General features: G+C 43.9%; 1 protein-coding gene across 3 annotated transcripts in view; it reads right to left on the minus strand.

Moving 5' to 3' along the window:
* The window catches only part of LOC124027051 (histone deacetylase 7-like), a 98,653-nt gene that overhangs the window by 68,225 nt on the left and 9,174 nt on the right, over positions 1-21,254 (minus strand). For 2 of the 3 annotated variants that reach the window (XM_046339618.1, XM_046339608.1), the window contains exon 1: positions 16,100-16,495. The exons of the other annotated variant lie outside the window; for it this stretch is intronic. The gene's annotated coding sequence lies outside the window, so the exon portion shown is untranslated. Of the gene's footprint in view, positions 1-16,099; positions 16,496-21,254 lie in introns of those variants that run through there. 3 annotated transcript variants of the gene reach the window in all.

Raw genomic sequence — 21,254 nt, forward strand, 5'->3', positions numbered from 1 at the left:
TCTGTTGATCTGCGTGTCTGTTGATCTGTCTGTCTAAGTGTCTGTTGATCTGTGTGTCTGTTGATCTGAGAGTCTGTTGATATGTCTGTCTAAGTGTCTGTTGATCTGAGAGTCTGTTGATCTGAGAGTCTGTTGATCCGTGTGTCTGTTGGTCAGAGTGCCTGTTGATCTGTGTGTCTGTTGATATGTCTGTCTAAGTCTCTGTTGATCCGTGTGTCTGTTGATCAGAGTGCCTGTTGATCAGAGTGCCTGTTGATCCGTGTCTGTTGATCAGAGTGCCTGTTGATCTGCGTGTCTGTTGATCTGAGAGTCTGTTGATATGTCTGTTTAAGTGTCTGTTGATCCGTATGTCTATTGATCAGAGTGCCTGTTGATCTGTGTGTCTGTTGATCAGAGTGCCTGTTGATCTGTGTGTCTGTTGATCAGAGTGCCTGTTGATCTGGAAGTCTTAGTGGCTGTTGTTCCGTGTGTCTGTTGATCAGAGTGCCTGTTGATCTGCAAGTCTTAGTGACTGTTGTTCCGTATGTCTGTTGATCTGCATGTCTGAGTGTCTGTTGACCCGTGTGTCTGTTGATCTGAGTGTCTGTTGACCCGTGTGTCTGTTGACCCGTGTGTCTGTTGACCCGTGTGTCTGTTGATCTGAGTGTCTGTTGACCCGTGTGTCTATTGATGCAGGGTGTCTGTGGCTAAAAATAGACATGAGAACAAACTTAAAGTCTGTTGAAATCTTCACTTTCACAACCATCATTATTCTCTCTAAGATGCTGCAACAACCTACACACACACACACACACACACACACACACACACACACACACACACACACACACACACACACACACACACACACACACACACACACACACACACACACACACACACACCCTGTTGCTAAAGTTAGTCTACACAATTGACATCCTTCTGGTTAATTTAGGCAAGCAGATGCTGCTACTTCGGTTGAATGGGATCACTTTACTTGCCATTTCTTGCATTATACACTGTATGTGTGTGTGTGTGTACCTATGTGTGTGCATGTCTGTATTAGAGGTTAACCGATTATGATTTTTCAACGCTGATACAGATTATTGGAGGAGCAAAAAAAGCCGAAACCGATTAATCGGTCGAGATATATATATATATGTGTGTGTGTAATAATTACAATTACAACAATATTGAATGAACAATGAACACTTTTATTTTAACTTAATATAATACATAAATAAAATCTAGTTACTCTCAAATAAATATAATATAATATAATACATCAATAAAATAAATTTAGCCTCAAATAAATAATGAAACATGTCCAATTTGGTTTAAATAATGCAAAAACACAGTGTTGGAGAAGAAAGTAAAAGTGCAATATGCGTCATGTAAAAAAAGCTAACGTTTAAGTTCTTTGCTCAGAACATGAGAACATGGTGGTTCCTTTTAACATGAGTCTTCAATATTCCCAGGTAAGAAGTTTTAGGTTGTAGTTATAGGAATTATGATGCATCGATTCTTTCTCTCTATACCATTTGTATTTTATATACCTTTGACTATTGGATGTTCTTATAGGTACTATAGTATTGCCAGCCGAATCTTGGGAGTTCATAGGCTTGAAGCCATAAACAGCACTGTGCTTCAAGCATTGTGAAGAGCTGCTGGCAAACTCAGCAAAGTGCTGTTTGAATGAATGCTTACGAGCCTGCTGCTGCCTACCACCGCTCAGTCAGACTGCTCTTTCAAATATTAAATCATAGACTTAAATATAATAAACACACAGAAATTCGAGCCTTAGGCCATTAATATGGTCAAATCCGGAAACTATCATTTAGTAAACAAAACATTTATTCTTTCAGTGAAAAACATAACGGTTCTGTATTTTATCAAACAGGTGGCAGCCAGCCCTAAGTCTAAATATCTTTAATTTTACCTTTATTTAAGTCAGTTAAGAACAAATGTTTATTTTCAATGACGGCCTAGGAACAGTGGGTTAATTGCCTTGTTCAGATGCAGATGGACAGATTTTTACTTTGTCAGCTTGAGAATTGGATCTTGCAACCTTTCGGTCACTAGTCCAACGCTCTAACTACTAGGCTACCTGCCGCACAACCTAGGTTACATTGCACAACCTTCAATGTTATGTCATAAATATGGCAAATTCTGGCAAATTAATTACGGTCTTTGTTAGGAAGAAATGGTCTCGCAACGAGCCAGGCAGCCAAAACTGCTACATATACCCTGTCTGCTTGCACTGAACACAAGAGAAGTGACACGATTTCCCTAGTTAATATTGCCTGCTAACATGCATTTATTTTATCTAAATGTGCAGGTTTAAAAATATATACTTCTGAGTATTGATTTTTAGGAAGGCATTGATGCTTATGGTTAGGTACATTAAAATGTCAGACTTGATTTGTCCTGAAGAAAAATGTATCAACCCCTATAAAAAAATATTTATACTCTACATTATTGTTCATATTTCCTGTTGCTGCAGGATTATTTTTCTACTGTAGCAAATTGGCTCAAATTAAGATCCTACCGTACATCTGTAAGTACTTTAAATCTCTCTCTCTCTGTATGTGTGTGTGTGTGTGTGTGTGTGTGTGTGTGTGTGTGTGTGTGTGTGTGTGTGTGTGTGTGTGTGTGTGTGTGTGTGTGTGTGTGTGTGTGTGTGTGTGTGTGTGTGTGTGTGTGTGTGTGTGTGTGTGTGTGTGTGTGTGTGTGTGTGTGTATACACTACATTACCAAAATAATGTGGACACCTGCTTGTCAAAAATCTCCTTCCAAAACCATGGTCCCCCCTTTGCTACTATAACAGCTTTCTCTTCTGGGATGGCTTTCCACTAGATGTTGGAACATTGCTGAGGGGACTTGCTTCCATTCAGCCACAAGAGCAAGAGCATTAGTGAGGTCAGGCAGTGATGTTGGTTGATTAGGCCTGGCTTGCAGTCGGCATTCCAATTCATCCCAAAAGTGATCGATAGGGTGGAGGTCAGGTCTCTGTGCAGGCCAGCCAAGTTCTTCCACACTGATCTCGACAAACCATTTCTGTATGGACCTCGCTTTGTGCACGGGGCATTGTCATGCTGAAACAGGAAAGGGCCTTCCCCAAACTGTTGCCACAAAGTTAGAAGCGCAGAATGGTCTAGAATGTTATTGTATGCTGTAGCGTTAAGATTTCCCTTCACTGTAACTAAGGAGCCTAAACCAAACTATGAAAAACAGCCCCAGACCATTATTACTTCTCCACCAAAGTTTACAGTTGCCACTATGCATTTGGGCATAGGTAGCGTTCTCCTGGAACCTGCGAAACTCAGATTAGTCTGTTGGACTGCCAGATGGTGAAGTGTGATTCATCACTCCAGAGAACACATTTCCACTGCTCCAGTCCAATGGCGGCGAGCTTTACACCACTCCAGCCAACACTTGGCATTGCGCATGGTGATCTTAAGCTTGTGTCCGGCTGCTCGGCCATGGAAACCCATTTCATTAAGCTCCTGACGAACAGCTCTAGTGCTGATGTTGCTTCCAGAGGCAGTTTGGAACTTGGTAGTGAGTGTTGCAACCGAGGACAGACCATTTTTGCGCTACGAACTTCAGCACTGGGCGGTCGGGGGATGTGAGCTTGTGTGGCCTACCACTTTGCTGAGCCATCATTGCTTCTAGACATTTCCACTTCACAATAACAGCACTCACAGTTGACCTGTGCAGCTCTTGCAGGGCAGACATTTGATGAACTGACTTGTTGGACAGATGGCATCCTATGATGGTGCCACGTTGAAAGTCACTGAGCTCTTCAGTAAGGCCAATCTACTGCCAATGTTTGTCTATAGAGATTGTGTGGCTGTGTGTTCGATCTTATACGACTGTCAGCAATGGGTGTGGCAGAAATAGCAGAATCCACTCATTTGAAGGGTTGTCCACATACTTTTGCATATATAGTGTATTTATAGCATCATCCAACTTGTCATTTCCACACGTGTCTTTGTGAGTGTATGGCGTGTGTGGTATATATGCATGTCTGTCAATGTAATTATAGTGTCACGATTTGCATGCACACACTTCAATCTCTGTGTGTGTGTGTGTGTGTGTGTGTGTGTGTGTGTGTGTGTGTGTGTGTGTGTGTGTGTGTGTGTGTGTGTGTGTGTGTGTGTGTGTGTGTGTGTGTGTGTGTGTGTGTGTGTGTGTGTGTGTGTGTGTGTGTGTGTGTGTGTGTGTGTAGAGTCCTATGGAGGGTGTGTGTGCCTGTCAATATGTTCAGCCTTGTATGAAGTCTTATGGGGGGGGGGGGGGGGGTGTATGGAAGAGTATGTTAACTTAAACAAACCATGCATTTGGCCATGTTACGCACATAAAACAGCATAGAGTGCATGCCTAAGTCGTACTTACATAGTGTGTACACTAGACAACTATTTTTAGAAAAGCTATTCGCCTTATTTTTAAAAGCCACAATGATGAAGTAACAACTTACTTTGCAAAGCCAAAAGCTATACTTCCTCATACTTGACTACTGGGTGGCACAAAGACATTGTGGATGAAGGCGCTCTCACTCATTCTCTCTCTCTCTCCCTCTCTCTCCAAGCGGTCTTTCTCTTTTTTACTCTCTTTCTACCTCTATTATTTCTTTCACTCTCTCTTTCTATGTAGCTCTCTTTCACTCTTTCTCTGTTAATTCTGTAATTCATCCTTTCCATTGGTAACTGTGTTGGAACACCATTGGCCGATCTATCAAAAGGTCAGAGGTCAAAGTCATGGAGGTATCAAGTTCTTTCACAATGTCGATCCCCTCAGGGCTAAGATGTGGGATCTCTGACTCAGAGTTAAGAGACGAGAGAAACATGAGAAAGAGAGAAAGAGTTAGAGAAAGAGATTAGAGAAAGAGCAAGAGAGACATGAAAAAGAGAGAAAGAGAAATGAGAGAGAGACATATGAGAAAGAAAAACATGAGACAGTGCAAAAAGAGAGAGAAAAATATAGTCACAAGCTCACCAGTACTTTAGAATTTTTCACGGCTAAAACAGACTCACAATTGTTAAACGATATTGTTGCTGTTGTTTCTTCTCGGGAGACAGTTCAGAAGGTCATGAGAGCCATTTTATGGGCTGTAAACGTCGAAAAGTACGAAAAACAATGTGTAAAACTGTGGTAACATGCTCAGAATGAGAGGATCATATCAATGTCATGCAGGGTTGGCCGATATTACGATAGTATCGGATATTGAAGATGATTGACAGGCATTATCAATGGCGACGACATCATGGTGTGACGGACGATGTATAGCCTATTTCAACTTGACTGGCACCAAGCAGTTAAGAGCTGACCGGGCAGCCCACAGCAGGGTCATGCCAGGTGGCATATTCTAGGGATAGGCATGAGTATTTGTGTACTCAAAAAGATGTCAAAGCTCGATCTTTCAGCAGAGCTGAACAAAAAAAAATTATACTGTAAAACTATTCAGTGGAATGTGCTTTGTGACTGCCCAAACGGGATGAGACAGTGATAAGGGCTTGGGAAATAAGAGTGTCTGCTAAATTATCCAATCAACCATAGGCTTCTATAAGCAAGAGCCACTGCTGAGGTTACAGCCTTTTTGAAGATTGTGTTTCACAAAAATATATCCAGTTGATATATAATATAACCCGTTTCAATACATTTATCTTGACATTGATATTGTGTTGCGTGAAAAAACTGCATATTTTACGGTGGCCTTTTATTGTCCCCAGCACAAGGTGCACCTGTGTAATGATCATGTTGTTTAATCAGCTTCTTAATGTCACACCTGTCAGGTAGATGAATTATCTTGGCAAAGCAGAAATGCTCACTAACAGGGACGTAAACAAATGTGTGCAAACAAGAGAAATACGCTTTTTGTGCATATGGAAAGTTTCTGGGATATTTTATTTCAGTTCATGAAACATGGGACAAACACTTTACATCTTGCATTTACATTTTTGTTCAGTGTATATGGGGCAATTTAGCAATTAGGATTTGTTATCTGTAATGGTTATGTTAAATGAGGCATTGTTGCTCACTGTTGGCCTATAGATAAATGCTCACATATTGTTTCCCAGTGCATCGCTTGTGTTCTAAAAATAGTTTACTTTGTTTTATTTGAGTTCTAGGAAAAAATCATGAGAGCACTCGAACAGTCAAGAAATGTCAAATGCTTACCTTTGCTATAGCCTGCATTACTTATTTCAATAAATATGTTATGAATTATTGACAAAATGCAAGAGAACGATGTAGACAGAGCGAAGATGTTCACCAAGGCGGCGCAAAATACCCAGTCAGAAAATAGGTTCATTTTTTCTCCCTCTCAATGGTGGTTGTGTCATGTTTTGTCTTATATTGTCTTGTCATTTTGCTTTTCCTTCTGTTCGTTTTCCCCCTGCTGGTCTTTTTAGGTTCGTTCCCCTTTTTCTCTCTCCCTCTCTCTCTCTCTTCTCTCTATCGTTCCGTTCCTGCTCCCAGCTGTTCCTATTCCCCTAATCAATCATTTAGTCTTCCCACACCTGTTCCCTATCTTTTCCCCTGATTAGAGTCCCTATTTCTCCCCTTGTTTTCCGTTTCTGTCCTGTCGGATCCTTGTATATTGTTCACCGTGCTGTGTCTTTGTATCGCCCTGTCGTGCCGTGTTTCCCTCAGATGCTGCGTGGTGAGCAGGTGTCTGAGTCTGCTACGGTCAAGTGCCTTCCCGAGGCAACCTGCAGTACATGATCGAGTCTCCAGTCTGTTCTCGTCATTACGAGTGGAATTGTTCCTTATGCTTTATTTACCGCTCCGAATTGTCTAGGAGTATTGAATATTTACTTTACTGGATTAAAGACTCTGTTTTCGCCAAGTCGCTTTTGGGTCCTCATTCACCTGCATAACAGAAGGATCCGACCAAAGAATGGACCCAGCGACTACAGACGCTCGTAACACTGCCGTCGAGATCCAAGGAGCCATGCTCGGCAGACACGAGCAGGAATTGTCTGCTGCTCGCCATGCCGTGGAGAACCTGGCCGCTCAGGTTTCCGACCTCTCTGGACAGTTCCAGAGTCTTCGTCTCGTGCCACCTGTTACTTCCTGGCCTGCCGAGCCTCCGGAACCTAGGGTTAATAACCCACCTTGCTACTCCAGGCAGCCCACGGAGTGCCGCTCCTTTCTCACCCAGTGTGATATTGTGTTCTCTCTCCAACCCAACACATACTCTAGAGAGAGAGCTCGGGTTGCTTACGTCATTTCACTCCTTACTGGCCGGGCTCGAGAGTGGGGCACAGCTATCTGGGAGGCAAGGGCTGATTGCTCTAACAATTACCAGAACTTTAAAGAGGAGATGATTCGGGTTTTTGACCGTTCAGTTTTTGGTAGGGAGGCTTCTAGGGCCCTGGCTTCCCTATGCCAAGGTGATCGATCCATAACGGATTACTCTATTGAGTTTCGCACTCTTGCTGCCTCTAGTGACTGGAACGAGCCGGCGCTGCTCGCTCGTTTTCTGGAGGGACTCCACGCAGTGGTTAAAGATGAGATTCTCTCCCGGGAGGTTCCTTCAAGTGTGGACTCTTTGATTGCTCTCGCCATCCGCATAGAACGACGGGTAGATCTTCGTCACCAGGCTCGTGGAAGAGAGCTCGCGTCAACGGTGTTTCCCTGCTCCGCATCGCAACCATCTCCCTCCTCTGGCTCAGAGACTGAGCCCATGCAGCTGGGAGGTATTCGCATCTCAACTAAGGAGAGGGAACGGAGGATCACCAACCGCCTGTGCCTCTATTGCGGACTTGCTGGACATTTTGTTAATTCATGTCCAGTAAAAGCCAGAGCTCATCAGTAAGCGGAGGGCTACTGGTGAGCGCTACTACTCAGGTCTCTCCATCTAGATCCTGTACTACTTTGTCGGTCCATCTACGCTGGACCGGTTCGGGTGCTACATGCAGTGCCTTGATTGACTCTGGGGCTGAGGGTTGTTTCATGGACGAAGCATGGGCTCGGAAACATGACATTCCTTTCAGAGAGTTAGACAAGCCTACGCCCATGTTCGCCTTAGATGGTAGTCATCTTCCCAGTATCAGATTTGAGACACTACCTTTAACCCTCACAGTATCTGGTAACCACAGTGAGACTATTTCTTTTTTGATTTTTCGTTCACCGTTTACACCTGTTGTTTTGGGTCATCCCTGGCTAGTATGTCATAATCCTTCTATTAATTGGTCTAGTAATTCTATCCTATCCTGGAACGTTTCTTGTCATGTGAAGTGTTTAATGTCTGCCATCCCTCCCGTTTCTTCTGTCCCCACTTCTCAGGAGGAACCTGGCGATTTGACAGGAGTGCCGGAGGAATATCATGATCTGCGCACGGTCTTCAGTCGGTCCCGAGCCAACTCCCTTCCTCCTCACCGGTCGTATGATTGTAGTATTGATCTCCTTCCGGGGACCACTCCTCCTCGGGGTAGACTATACTCTCTGTCGGCTCCCGAACGTAAGGCTCTCGAGGATTATTTGTCTGTGTCTCTTGACGCCGGTACCATAGTGCCTTCTTCCTCTCCGGCCGGGGGGGGGTTTTTTTTTGTTAAGAAAAAGGACGGTACTCTGCGCCCCTGCGTGGATTATCGAGGGCTGAATGACATAACGGTTAAGAATCGTTATCCGCTTCCCCTTATGTCATCAGCCTTCGAGATTCTGCAGGGAGCCAGGTGCTTTACTAAGTTGGACCTTCGTAACGCTTACCATCTCGTGCGCATCAGAGAGGGGGACGAGTGGAAAACGGCGTTTAACACTCTGTTAGGGCATTTTGAGTACCGGGTTCTGCCGTTTGGTCTCGCCAATGCGCCAGCTGTTTTTCAGGCATTAGTTAATGATGTTCTGAGAGACATGCTGAACATCTTTGTTTTTGTCTATCTTGACGATATCCTGATTTTTTCACCGTCACTCGAGATTCATGTTCAGCACGTTCGACGTGTTCTACAGCGCCTTTTAGAGAATTGTCTCTACGTGAAGGCTGAGAAGTGCTCTTTTCATGTCTCCTCCGTTACTTTTCTCGGTTCCGTTATTTCCGCTGAAGGCATTCAGATGGATTCCGCTAAGGTCCAAGCTGTCAGTGATTGGCCCGTTCCAAGGTCACGTGTCGAGTTGCAGCGCTTTCTAGGTTTCGCTAATTTCTATCGGCGTTTCATTCGTAATTTCGGTCAAGTTGCTGCCCCTCTCACAGCTCTTACTTCTGTCAAGACGTGTTTTAAGTGGTCCGGTTCCGCCCAGGGAGCTTTTGATCTTCTAAAAGAACGTTTTACGTCCGCTCCTATCCTCGTTACTCCTGACGTCACTAGACAATTCATTGTCGAGGTTGACGCTTCAGAGGTAGGCGTGGGAGCCATTCTATCCCAGCGCTTCCAGTCTGACGATAAGGTTCATCCTTGCGCTTATTTTTCTCATCGCCTGTCGCCATCTGAACGCAACTATGATGTGGGTAACCGCGAACTGCTCGCCATCCGCTTAGCCCTAGGCGAATGGCGACAGTGGTTGGAGGGGCGACCGTTCCTTTGTCGTTTGGACAGACCATAAGAACCTTGAGTACATCCGTTCTGCCAAACGACTTAATGCTCGTCAAGCTCGTTGGGCGTTGTTTTTCGCTCGTTTCGAGTTTGTGATTTCTTACCGTCCGGGTAGCAAGAACACCAAGCCTGATGCCTTATCCCGTCTTTTTAGTTCTTCTGTGGCTTCTACTGATCCCGAGGGGATTCTTCCTTATGGGCGTGTTGTCGGGTTGACAGTCTGGGGAATTGAAAGACAGGTTAAGCAAGCACTCACGCACACTGCGTCGCCGCGCGCTTGTCCTAGTAACCTTCTTTTTGTTCCTGTTTCCACTCGTCTGGCTGTTCTTCAGTGGGCTCACTCTGCCAAGTTAGCTGGTCATCCCGGTGTTCGAGGCACTCTTGCGTCTATTCGCCAGCGCTTTTGGTGGCCGACTCAGGAGCGTGACACGCGCCGTTTCGTGGCTGCTTGTTCGGACTGCGCGCAGACTAAGTCAGGTAACTCTCCTCCTGCCGGTCGTCTCAGACCGCTCCCCATTCCTTCTCGACCATGGTCTCACATCGCCCTAGACTTCATTACCGGTCTGCCTTTGTCTGCGGGGAAGACTGTGATTCTTACGGTTGTCGATAGGTTCTCTAAGGCGGCACATTTCATTCCCCTCGCTAAACTTCCTTCCGCTAAGGAGACGGCACAAATCATCATCGAGAATGTGTTCAGAATTCATGGCCTCCCGTTAGACGCCGTTTCAGACAGAGGCCCGCAATTCACGTCACAGTTTTGGAGGGAGTTCTGTCGTTTGATTGGTGCGTCCGTCAGTCTCTCTTCCGGGTTTCATCCCCAGTCTAACGGTCAAGCAGAGAGGGCCAATCAGACGATTGGTCGCATACTACGCAGCCTTTCTTTCAGAAACCCTGCGTCTTGGGCAGAACAGCTCCCCTGGGCAGAATACGCTCACAACTCGCTTCCTTCATCTGCTACCGGGTTATCTCCGTTTCAGAGTAGTCTGGGTTACCAGCCTCCTCTGTTCTCATCCCAGCTTGCCGAGTCCAGCGTTCCCTCCGCTCAAGCGTTTGTCCAACGTTGTGAGCGCACCTGGAGGAGGGTGAGGTCTGCACTTTGCCGTTACAGGGCACAGACTGTGAGAGCCGCCAATAAACGTAGGATTAAGAGTCCTAGGTATTGTTGCGGCCAGAGAGTGTGGCTTTCCACTCGCAACCTTCCTCTTACGACAGCCTCTCGTAAGTTGACTCCGCGGTTCATTGGTCCGTTCCGTGTCTCCCAGGTCGTCAATCCTGTCGCTGTGCGACTGCTTCTTCCGCGACATCTTCATCGCGTCCATCCTGTCTTCCATGTCTCCTGTGTCAAGCCCTTTCTTCGCACCCCGTTCGTCTTCCCTCCCCCCTCCCGTCCTTGTCGAGAGCGCACCTATTTACAAGGTACGTAGGATCATGGACATGCGTTCTCTCGGGGACGGGGTCACCAATACTTAGTGGATTGGGAGGGTTACGGTCCTGAGGAGAGGAGTTGGGTTCCGTCTCGGGACGTGCTGGACCGTTCACTGATTGATGATTTCCTCCGTTGCCGCCAGGATTCCTCCTCGAGTGCGCCAGGAGGCGCTCGGTGAGTGGGGGGTACTGTCATGTTTTGTCTTATATTGTCTTGTCATTTTGCTTTTCCTTCTGTTCGTTTTCCCCCTGCTGGTCTTTTTAGGTTCGTTCCCCTTTTTCTCTCTCCCTCTCTCTCTCTCTTCTCTCTATCGTTCCGTTCCTGCTCCCAGCTGTTCCTATTCCCCTAATCAATCATTTAGTCTTCCCACACCTGTTCCCTATCTTTTCCCCTGATTAGAGTCCCTATTTCTCCCCTTGTTTTCCGTTTCTGTCCTGTCGGATCCTTGTATTTTGTTCACCGTGCTGTGTCTTTGTATCGCCCTGTCGTGTCGTGTTTCCTTCAGATGCTGCGTGGTGAGCAGGTGTCTGAGTCTGCTACGGTCAAGTGCCTTCCCGAGGCAACCTGCAGTACATGATCGAGTCTCCAGTCTGTTCTCGTCATTACGAGTGGAATTGTTCCTTATGCTTTATTTACCGCTCCGAATTGTCTAGGAGTATTGAATATTTACTTTACTGGATTAAAGACTCTGTTTTCGCCAAGTCGCTTTTGGGTCCTCATTCACCTGCATAACAGGTTGATATGGCATAGCCTAGTTTTTTCCTTTTTTTAATCACAGGCACTCCGGTGTTGAATTATTTTAAAACCCTCATTTTTGTCTTTTCTCTCCATTTGATACGAGTATGACTTCAGTTTTATGCATTCTGTCTTTCTCCTCCCCCTATCCCGCCACTTCATGATCAAACAATAAATGTATCTAACAGCGTTCTCTGAAGTTGTTTTTGAATACCCTAAAAACAAACATGATAGGCCTAAATAAATAAAGAGATTGAACAAACCAAGATAAATGTTTCTAACGAGTAGTTTGAACAAACCTTACAGTTGATCAAAGCTTAGTCTAAAATAAATGATTCATGCTTCCCTCCTTTTTGCTTTTGCTAACCTAATGGACTAAAGCAAAATAATACTAATTAAAATAGCCTATCAAAAGCATTAATACAAGTTATTAAGAGTATTTCCCAAATAGGCTATTCTAATAACGTGTTTAATGTCCTAAAGTTGCAGCTTTCAAATGGGAACCATTTTGAAGGTCAGAGACCAGATGGAGTGAGGAGTCAAAAGAAAACTTACAGCTAAACAAAGCTTATGAAAGAAACAAAGTGTAGAGTAGGTCTATTTCCATAGCCTATCATTAGTAATGTATAGGACCTACACACAACATACAGAAGCCTAGGCCTAATAAGAGAGAGAGATGAGGCAAAATATGAATCATTGAATAATTATCAGCAGAGTTTCTTGTTTTTGTTCCGGATTACCGAACGGGCACGCAGGACACGTGCACCGGACCGGGACCCCCGACTTCCAGGGGGACCCTAACCAATAAACAACAAATTTGTTTTAAAACTGCACATTTTTCTCTATGCATATGGCAAAATGTGTTGAAATGCAGGCTTTGGCACACACAGACACACACCTTATTCGTGCCACATCCCCTCTCATCCCTCCTGTAGTATGCAAGCTCCTTTTTAGCAGTCTTTTATTTGATTATATTAAACGATACCATCGTGTATATCATGATGTTTTATGTGTACTTAAAGGACAACATTTGACATCTATCCTAATGTCATGAGACTGACTTGATGCATGTGCTGACTTGATGCATGTGCTGACTTGATGCATGTGCTGACTTGATGCATGTGCTGACTTGATGCATGTGCTGACTTGATGCATGTGCTGACTTGATGCATGTGCTGACTTGATGCATGTGCTGACTTGATGCATGTGCTGACTTGATGCATGTGCTGACTTGATGATAGATACGGTATAACACAGGTGTGACACATTACACCAAAAGTAACCATTGTTGATGAGGCATTTGATATTTATATGGTATCAATGCACCTCTCAATAAATAACTCTACATTTACATCATCTTATCCAGAGAGACTTACTGTAGTGAGTGAATACATTTTTCATACCTCTTTTCTGTCCAGCACCCCATGGGTATCAAACCCACAATCCCGTTGCTGCAAATGCCATACTCTACCAACTGAGCCACACGGGACAGTAGTTTGAGACAAACATGCGCCCACAAGCGTGCGCACGCGCGCACACACACATACACACAAAACATACAATTCCAATACTGTGTACATTCCAATGTAAATACCTACAACCACAGTGACAGGCACACAGAATTATAAAAGAGGAAATAGGGCATACATGACATCAATAGATTATTCAGTGGTAATCGTAAAACTCAATATTCATCCAAACCATTTAAGTGTGTGTGTGTGGTCAGCTGAATTGATGTAAAACCAGGAAGAGGCAACAATGATGTTCACCTCTCGTTTTTTCTAACCCACAACACTGTCCCCATTGTCAGCACTGATCTCTCTCACTGCGCTCTCTCGTACAGCCGGGAAACACTGGGGATTTTAGGTTAGCCAGTGGTTTTTCAGTAGAAAATACACACGTACAGTTGCAATAGCCTAATGTGTCAGGTGGTGTGAGGTGTAGTAGCCCAATGGGTGCCACTCTGTAATGCTCCCCAGTGATTTGTCTCAGGCACGACATCACAAACAGATCTGTGACCAAGCTAAAGTAACTTTAATTCCCATAAAAGTCTACCAAGAGACGGTACAGCATGTTCAGTTGCTGGAGGGAAACACAAAAATAGCAACAAGTGTATTATTAAGAAAACAACAATCACTTCATTGATGCATATCAATTGACTAGCAACCAAAGTCGTTGTGGTGGTCTTCTTTCTAAAGAGAAAGGGTAATGGCCATCCATTTGATATTCAATAATAAATGTACTGTTAATTAATAACTTGGCACGTTTTGTGTGTACCCCGTGTTCTTTTAAACAGAAATCATATAGACGATCAAACAAGAGTTTCAGACAAGCAGACAAAACATGAAGCAGACTTAATTCCATGAGGAAAACAGTCCTAGTATTGGAACCAAACTGCCTCCTGTTGTCACCCTGTCCAATTTGTACATTTTCCAAGCAATAGCACACAATACTTTACACAATACTTTACTGTCACGTTCTGACCTTTATTTCCTTTGTTTTGTCATTATTTAGTATGGTCAGGGCGTGAGTTGGGGTGGGCAGTCTGTTTGTTTTTCTATGATTTGGGTATTTCTATGTTGCGGCCTAGTATGGTTCTCAATCAGAGGCAGGTGCCATTAGTTGTCTCTGATTGAGAATCAACTTAGGTAGCCTGGGTTTCACTGTGTGTTTGTGGGTGATTGTTCCTGTCTCTGTGTTTGCACCAATCCACCTCTACGCAGACGACACCATTCTGTATACTTCTGGTCCTTCTTTGGACACTGTTAACTAACCTCCAGACGAGCTTCAATGCCATTACAACTCTCCTTCCGTGACCTCCAACTGCTCTTAAACGCAAATAAAACTAAATGCATGCTATTCAACCGATCATTGCCCGCACCTGCCCGCCCATCCAGCATCACTACTCTGGACGGCTCTGACTTAGAATACGTGGACAACTACAAATACCTAGGTATCTGGCTAGACTGTAAACTCTCCTTCCAGACTCACATTAAGCATCTCCAATCAAAAATTAAATCTAGAATCGGCTTCCTATTTCGCAACAAAGCTTTCTTCACTCATGCTGCCAAACATACCCTCATAAAACTGACCATCCTACCGATCCTTGACTTCGGCGATGTCATCTATAAAATAGCCTCCCAACACTCTACTCAGCAAACTGGATGTAGTCTATCACAATGCAATCCGTTTTGTCACCAAAGCCCCATATACTACCCACCACCGCGACCTGTACGATCTCGTTGGCTGGCCCTCGCTTCATACTCGTCGCCAAACCCACTGGCTACAGGTTATCTACAAGTCTCTGCTAGGTAAAGCCCCGCCCTATCTCAGCTCACTGGTCACCATAGCAGCACCCACTCGTAGCACGTGCTCCAGCAGGTATACTGGTCACCCCCAAAGCCAATTCGTCTTTTACTCGCCTTTCCTTCCAGTTCTCTGCTGCCACTGACTGGAACGAACTGCAAAAATCAATGAAGCTGGAGATTCCCATCTCCCTCACCAGCTTTAAGAACCAGCTGTCAGAGCAGCTCACAGATCACTGCACCTGTTCATAGCCCATCTGAATACAGCCCAGCTATCTACCTCATCCCCATACTGTATTTATTTATTTTGCTCCTTTTGCACCACAGTATCTCTACTTGCACATCCATCTTTTGCACATATACCATTCCAGTGTTTAATTGCCATACTGTAATTACTTCGCCACCATGGCCTATTTATTGCCTGGGCTTAAAAGCTATTTCAATGGAGATTCCCCATTGAGTATGCTCTTTTATCCAGGACAGGGCTTAATCTTTGTCCCCGAAACCACCCCCAATACAAATGACCTTGACTAACCTGTAACCCTCACATTGACATTTCAGGTAAAGTGATACTAATACAATGTCACACTGTTTAGATCATTTTTTTTAAATCTCATCAACACACAAACAAACACACACACACACACAGTGAATTAAGTTGGGTTGGAGAAAGAGAGGAAGAGAAAGAGGGATGGAGAAAGAGATGAAGAGAAAGAGATTTGGAATTGTGGTGTCAATTCCTCTGGCATGGCTCATGTGAAACTGTGTAACTATTTCCTCACACTACGACTAGGACCTCATCCCGCCTATTGTCTGTGTGTGTAATACTCTCATTTGTCCAGTTTTTTTCCCTCTCTCCCTCTCTCCCTCCCTCCCTCGATATTGGTGAAATATGGAATCCTACCTGTCACTGTCGAAAAATTCTGAAGCACAAGACAACGCAACAGGTATACATGCATTATCAACAACGTGTGTTAATGCAAAAGCTCGTTGACATTTCACACGCGCTAAAACATCGCCCCAATTCTTCCATTAAAATGTAAACCAAGGATTCAAGATGATATTGCAAATTCAAATTGTACAAAATACAAGAGTGGACCAAATAATAAGTACCATACCTCAGTCACTAGGCTATTTCACACGTTTGCGATCCGTTTTCTACCATCTTGACGAATGAAGTCTTCCACACTGATATTAATTTGCGAATAAAATGCAACAAGTGAGCAACATGTGCACCAATTTTGCGATTCATGTGTTCCTCTTAAATGGTCCAACAGCACACTTGACAAAAAGGTTGTTGATACAGGCTAATGACATATCTTGACAACTCTAAAAAAATATATATGGTTAACTTCTCTCTCACACATACACTGACACACGCCTCAGCGATGCGCGTCTATAATTGAAGACAAGACTAAAAAGTAAGCGAGACTTGTTGACTTCATCTGTCTAACTATCGCATTGTTGAAGCTAACTTGAAGCGGAGCTGTTTTTGAGCGGCTCTGTCAATCTCACGTTCATCTCATTTCAGGAATCAGGGCTCCACCTACTGAACCCATTACGATACTTCGCTCGTTTGTCCGAGAGTGCGCGCGCCCATTTGATCATACTGATCTACCTGTCTGACACATGTCCACACACTGACACTGAATCAGCTCACTCTAAACACACACATGTACGTGATACAGAAACAGCACATTCAAGCAAACACACTGGCACTCTATCTCACACGTACACACACGCACATACACACACTCAATCCAGAGATTGCATTATGATAATAACGAATAGGCTATATCAAGGATGTGGTGTATTGTGTGAATGTGGTGTATTGTGTTGATGAAGAGGATTTCGAGTTTATACACAAAAACAGAAGCTCTGTCAGGTTGAATTGGGAGCTTTGCTGCGCAGCTATTTTCAGGTCTCTCAGAAGATTTTCAATCGGGTTCAACTCCAGGCTCTGGCTTGGCCACTCAAGGACATTCAGAGACTTGTCCCGAAGCTACTACTGCGTTGTCTTTGCTGTGTGCTTAGGGTCGTTGTCCTGTTGGAAGGTGAACCTTCGCCTCAGTCTGAAGACCTGACAGCTCTGGAGCAGGTTTTCATCAAGGATCTCTCTGTACTTTGCTCTGTTCATCTTTGCCTTGATCCTGACTAGTCTCCTAGTCCCTGCTGCTGAAAAACATCCCCAGAACATGATGCTGCACCACCATGCTTCACCGTAGGGATGGTGCCAGGTTTCCTCCAGATGTGACACTTTGCATTCAGGCCAAAGAGTTCAATCTTGGTTTCATCAGACCAGAGAATCGTGTTTCTCATGGTCTAATAGTCTTTAGGTGCCTTTTGGCAAACTCCAAACGGCCTGTCATGTGCCTTTTACTGTGGAGTGGCTTCATTCTGGACACTACCATAAAGGCCTGATTGGTGGAGTTCTACAGAGATGGTTGTCTTTCTGGAAGGTTCTCCCATCTCCACAGAGGAACCCTAGAGCTCAAAATGTCAAAATGACCATCAGGTTCTTGGTCACCTCCCTGACCAAGGCCTTTCTCCCCCCCGGTTGCTCTGTTTGGCGACCAGCTCTAGGATGAGTCTTGGTGGTTCCAAAATTCTTCCATTTAATAATGATGGAGGCCCCTGTGTTCTTGTGGACCTTCAATGCTGCAGAAATATTTTGCTACCCTCGCCCAGATCTGCGCCTCAACACAATCTCGGAGTTCTACGGACAATTACTTCTGACATACGCCGTCAACTGTGGAACCTTATTTAGACAGGCATGTGCCTTTCCAAATCATGTCCAATCTATTGAATTTACCACAGGTGGACTCCAATCAACTTGAAGAAACATCTCAAGCATGAAACAAGATGCACCTGAGCTCAATTTCGAGTCTTATAACAAAGGTTCTGAATACTTATGTAAATAAGGTATTTCTGTTTTTATTTGTTATACATTTGCATACATTTCTAAAAACCTGTTTTCACTTAGTCATTATTGGGTATCATGTGTAGACTGCTGAAGATTTGTATTTATTTAACCGATTTTAGAATAAGGCTGTAACGTAACAAAATGTTGAAAAAGTCAAGGGGTCTGAATACTTTATGAAAGTATTGTAAAAAAACGCAAAAGTTGTGCACTGGGCCTTTAATAGTCTGGTATTAGCAGACCAATAAAGCAGTCTCCGGCACGGGCAAAAACTCCCCCCCACCCCAAACTACTTTCTGTGGCAAATACAAGCACATATCCTAAATTAGGATTGGGGCCACAGTCAAACTCATGATTTAGGGCTGAACACCCTCGCCAAGAAGACCAGAGAGACACTAGCTGTGTTGTATTCTGGTTTTGATAAACTCATTGATATCACTTTGTTTTTAGTAGTTGTAATTTCCCTTCAGATGAATTTAGGAGAGACGAAGTGCAAATGGTGCCAGACTGGGTGACATGATCCCAAAAGATGAACTGATCTATTTGAGTCTTGGTATCTGGCTACCCTTCCACATCTCTCCGGCTAAACACCACACACGTTTCTTCTCCATGATGAGTAGATTTGATCCCCTCCCTGAAAACTTCTTGAATGCGAACACATTCAAACCATTTTGACTGATCCCAGAAACTGATGGGTTGGGCTAGAGCCTAAAGCAGTGTTTCGGAAATAGTAATTGGTTAGATTGGTTAGAGACGATCCAATCGCTGATGACTTGTTTTGTACAATGCCCCAAACTTTGACATCAGCAGAAAGGACTTCTACAATGGCCGTCTCAGATTGGATGTATGTAGAGATAGATAGAGCAGTGGAATTAAATTAATTATGAGTCGTCAAGCAATAATCCCCCTATTTGACCCTTGAAGTGGATCGTCCCAAATAATGTTAGAGTTATCTCCATGGACCTGCCCAACAGCATATTTTGTAGACAGGGTGGATTTGGTTTCTTCGGGACAGAGCTAAAGAGTGGCTGCTGATCTGACCGAGAATGAACAGGATTATGAGAGCTGTGACTGTGGAACAATGGAGGCTCCTCAGAGGAGGAAGGGGAGGACCATTATCCTCAGCGAATTTCCTAAAAAATAAAAATAGAGAAACGTTAAAAAGTTATCCTTTTTAGATAAAACTATACTAAATATATTCACATCCCCAAATAATTGATTAAAACACACTTTTTAAAATGATGGTCTACAGTAGCCTCAACAGTACTCTGTAGGCTAGCACCATTGTGATGCCATAGGACAGCATGCAACAATTTCAATGATTTTGCTGAGTTACAGTTCATATAAGGAAATTAATTTGGCACCTAATCTACGGATTTCACATAACTGGGCAGGGGTGCAGCCATGGGTGGGCCTGGGAGGGCATAGGCCTTCCCCACATAAGGACTTTATTACAGACAGAAATACCCCTCAGTTTCATCAGCCGTCCGGATGGCTGGTCTCAGACGATCCCGCAGCTGAAGAAGCCAGATGTGGAGGTCCTAGGCTGGAGTGGTTACACGTGGTCTGCTGTTGTGAGGCCGGTTAGACGTACTACAATATTCTCTAATACGACGATGGAGGCAGCTTATGGTAGATAAATTAACATTCAGTTCTCTGGCAACAACTTTGGCGGCACTGAAGTCCACAAGCAAAGGGAAAAGGTGAGAGGAGGAGATTGCGTAGATGTGAGAAGGAATTATACAACGATGAGCAGAGCACCCCTATCCCAAAACATCAACCAAAGGCAAAATCTGTCAGTCTATCTGTCTCTCTCTGTGAGTGTGCGTGCATTTTGTATGTGTGTGGACACACAGCGTGCGAGTGCGGCGAACCATGTCCAACACATCTCCCATGCTACTGTGTGTCATCACAGCCTCTGAGTAATGACTGCTGTGTCACTGAGTGGAACTGGGAATCTTTTCCAATGGCAAGGCAGTGTCGTCAGTTGACTTTAACATTCATCTGATGGCTGTTATTTATCTAATCAACTATGTTTAATTGTGACCCGATTAAATTAATCATGTAACAATTAATTAACTAGGTTCTGGGGCAGCACGAGAGCGGTTCTGTAAAGAGTTACCATCTTCCGAATTAAACTCTAAAGGTCTTTACCTATCACATCTATAAACAGTCAATTTATTAATCATAACCTTGTATCATATCATCATTCTGAACAGTCATATCCTCATTGCATCTGCAAAAGCCAGAGCAAAGTATTACACAAATTGGTTAATTATTTATTTACGAGCTAATTAAATGGTAACACACTTAATACGTTAAAAACAGGTCCCTAACAGAATGACAACAATATGACTGCTTGTTACAGAAGACATGGCGAAGGCAAAGAGAGACAGACAGAGAAACTTAGCGTTGGTACTGTCATGACTTTGGCCTGAGTGGGGGAGGTTTATGACCCCCATAAATGCCTTTCCCCGTTTTCCTCTCTCTACTCTACCCATGTGACTATTGAAAATCCCTTGGTTAACATTGAGAGAGAGTCTGGTGACCTCAAAAGATGGGAACGGAACCATATTTAGATAATCTAACCAGCTGAAAATATGTGTTGATACTAAATGAATATGATGCCAGATCAGTTGGCGTCTGAGACATTATTACTGATGATAGGACCACATAAACTGTATCTTGGAAAGTCTACACATTCTAGTTATTAGATTCACATGGAATTGTTGTGCAATTTACATTTTTAAATATGAGACTATTTGTGAAAAGATTACATTTAATTTTAGCTTCCAAATGAGAGAATTGGGGTTTCATGAGTGAACTATGCTCAACCCAGTGGTCCCGCCCACGTGAACAGACATTGGTTATAAACTATGAAACACGCCCTTCTCTTCCCTCCTATATAAAGCTCTTGACGAAAATGTAACTTTCTGTTCCGAGTACATTAGAGCGACAGTCTTACGTTAAAAGGGCTCAGATAATAATCTATTCCAAGGAAGGATTGAAAGGACAAAGACCACCTACAGAACTAAGCCAATCTGAGAGAATCTGACAAAATTAGCATAGAATTTCAATGTGAAGGTGAAGGACCTACACCCCGGAAGGATGAATTTTGACTATACCAATCAGAATATAGAATGATCTTAAAAGTAAAGCAACTTGGTATGAACTTTGAACTCTTATTCACTCCAGAAGTGATACCTCCTAGCCATTGCGTTAGCAGCAGTCGCTAAACGTGGGCTAGGAGAGGACGGACAGAGTATCCATTCTACCACGCTCCAGTTCACCACTAGACAATATGTTATCTCTTAACCCACCAATTTATACAATTTGTTCGAAATGGGCGGTTC

This window comes from Oncorhynchus gorbuscha, linkage group LG03, assembly GCF_021184085.1.
Source record: "Oncorhynchus gorbuscha isolate QuinsamMale2020 ecotype Even-year linkage group LG03, OgorEven_v1.0, whole genome shotgun sequence".
Taxonomy (NCBI): Eukaryota; Metazoa; Chordata; class Actinopteri; order Salmoniformes; family Salmonidae; genus Oncorhynchus; species Oncorhynchus gorbuscha.